This window comes from Leopardus geoffroyi, chromosome A2 (genome assembly GCF_018350155.1).
Source record: "Leopardus geoffroyi isolate Oge1 chromosome A2, O.geoffroyi_Oge1_pat1.0, whole genome shotgun sequence".
NCBI classification, from domain to species: Eukaryota; Metazoa; Chordata; class Mammalia; order Carnivora; family Felidae; genus Leopardus; species Leopardus geoffroyi.
In genome coordinates, this window is record NC_059331.1 from 98,355,441 (window position 1) to 98,358,090 (window position 2,650).

The window sequence follows — 2,650 nt, forward strand, 5'->3', positions numbered from 1 at the left end:
TAAATCTCATTTGAATCAATTGTAACATCTATGACTTCCTCATTAGTTAATGAATGAAATAAGATCTTGGGCAGGTGTCCAATTTACTTTTGTATGAGAGTCATGATTATATCCTCTTTTAAAATCTCAAACTTTCTGTGGCACCTGGGTGGCTCAGTCAGTTAAGCATCCAACTACAGCTCAGGTCATGATCTCACAGTTTGTGAGTTCGAGCCCAAATCAGGCTCTCTGCTGACAACTCAGAGCCTGGAGCCTGCTTCAGATTCTGTGTCTCATTCTCTCTCTGCCCCTCTGCCATTCATGCTCAGTCTCTCTCTGTCTCTCAAAAATAAATAAATGTTAAAAAAATTTTTTAAATAAAATCTCAAACTTCCTTTTCTTATTTTTTCCAATCAGTCTCCATATTCTATACATTTTACCTCGAATGTATTTTAAGCCTCTCTTCCTGTTCCTTTTGCCTGATCTAGACCCTCATCTCATCAGTGCACTCTAGCAGCAGTATAAGTGATATATAAATGTTTGCTGGATAAATGCATGAACACCCAGGTTTGGGATTAGGATCGTAATATTATCGTGGATGATAAGAACAGCTGGAGTGGAAATAGCAAGAGATACCAACACTCTAGAAAGGCTGTTTTTTCAAAAATGTTTCTGAAGTATGGTTTTGTTGACACTCTTTTTTCTGATAAGGCATTTTAGTGCAATATGCACAATAATATAATTGTTCTTGCACTCAAAATTCAACCAGCTTTCTGGTGGCTTGATGCCTGGTTCTATTTCTTCTTCCATCTCTTCCATTTCTTTGAGCATGGCTAGGTAACACCAAATAGTTGTTCATCACCTAGAGCTTATACCATTGGGATATTCAAATTAACAATAATCCATTCAGTTGTTTCTTATATCTTAGGCTCAATAATAAGTTGGGTTGGACTGGTGGTAGTAGGAGATGGAGAAGGGGGCATCTTCAACATGCAAAATATCCTTTGTTATTCAGAGTATAAAATAGGTGATGGCAATGAAGGAGTGCACTTATCATGATGAGCACCAGGTGTTTATGGAACTGTTGAAACATCGTATGAGACACATGAAACGAATATTACACTGCATATTAACTAACTGGAATTTATGTTTTTATAATTTTTTTAATGTTTATTTTTGAGAGAGAGAGAGGGACAGGGTGTGAGCGGGGGAAGGGCAGAGAGAGAGAGACACGCACAGAATCCGAAGCAGGCTCCAGGCTCTGAGCATCAGTACAGAGCCCAACGTGGGGCCTGAACCCATGAACCATGAGATCACGACCTGAGCCAAAGTCGTACACTTAACCGACTGAGCCACTAAGGCACCCTGAGAAGTATTCTTTAGAAGAAGAGGAGCTTAAGGAATTTTTTAAAGCTTTTATGCAAATTCCAGTTACTTAGTGGCACCTGGGTGGCTCAGTCCATTAAGCGTCAGACTTTAGCTCAGGTCATGATCTCACAGTTCATAAGTTGAGCCCCAAGTCAAGCTGTACAGACAGCTTGGGCCTGAAGCCTGCTTTGGATTCTGTGTCTCCCTATTTCTCTGCCCCTTCCCTGCTCACGCTCTGTATCTCTCTGTTTCTCTCTCTCTCTCTCAAAAGTATTAAACATTAAAAAAAAATTTTTTTTAATGTTTTTTCCATTGATGAGGCAAAAATGGTGTTTTCAGGCTATTTCTGAAAATCTTTCCACAAATAAAGTAACTACTTTGGGGTATAGTAATTATGTCACAATTCATGGGTTACAAATTGTGCTTTTGAAGTCTTTCTCTTGAAGAACTATTTAAGAATATGGCTTCTGGATCTGGTAAAGAATACTTTTTGTATTATAACTACCAAAGAAGCAGAACTGCCTGCTAATTGGACTATGATAAGATTGATATATTACGGTAATGAACAATAACAAAATTGAGGAGAGTAAACTTCTCCATTGCACTATAATACATAACTCTTTCAAAGAATTGTAACAAAACTTTTCTACAGTTAAGATCATATCATGGACAATGAAAGCATTAACAAATCTCTTGAGGCTGTCAATTTGTTTGGTGCAATGTACAGTCTCAGAAAATTTTATATGGATAATATTTTATCTGTACAAAATTATCCTTTCACTTGACAGTTCTTCCCAGGAATTTTTTATAATAGTGACAAGCTAATTCAGAAATATAAATTATATCAGGGCAACCTAAAATATTTCTGGCATCTCTGTTTTTATAAGGTAAATATATAAATCATTGTGATTTTCCAGGGGCTCCTTGAGAAATCTCAAAGATAATTTTAGTTTTAATTTTAATTTAAAAAGATATCTAGTGGTTGTTTTGGGAGCACATACACTAAAATTGGAATGATATAGAGAAGATTAGCATGGCTTCTGTGCAAGGAGGACATGTGAATTTTTAAAGCATTCAATATTTATTCAGCAAACGGTGCTGGGAAAAGTAAACATCCACATGCAAAGAATGAAGATGGACTCTAACATTATACTATCTACAAGAGATTGGCTTAAAGTGAACCCAAACTCTTAAAAGAAAATATATGAGAAAAGCTTCATGACATTGGATTTGGCAATGGCTTCTTGGATATGACTTCAAAAGCACAGACAACAAAAGAAAAAGTAAATAAATTGGACTATAT

General features: G+C 36.3%; 1 non-coding gene across 1 annotated transcript; it reads left to right on the forward strand.

The window, feature by feature from the left end:
* Positions 1-2,325: 2,325 nt before the first annotated feature.
* On the forward strand, positions 2,326-2,432 carry LOC123607736. Its single transcript, XR_006716885.1, has one exon. It is a non-coding gene; the product is annotated as a U6 spliceosomal RNA (small nuclear RNA).
* Positions 2,433-2,650: the final 218 nt, after the last annotated feature.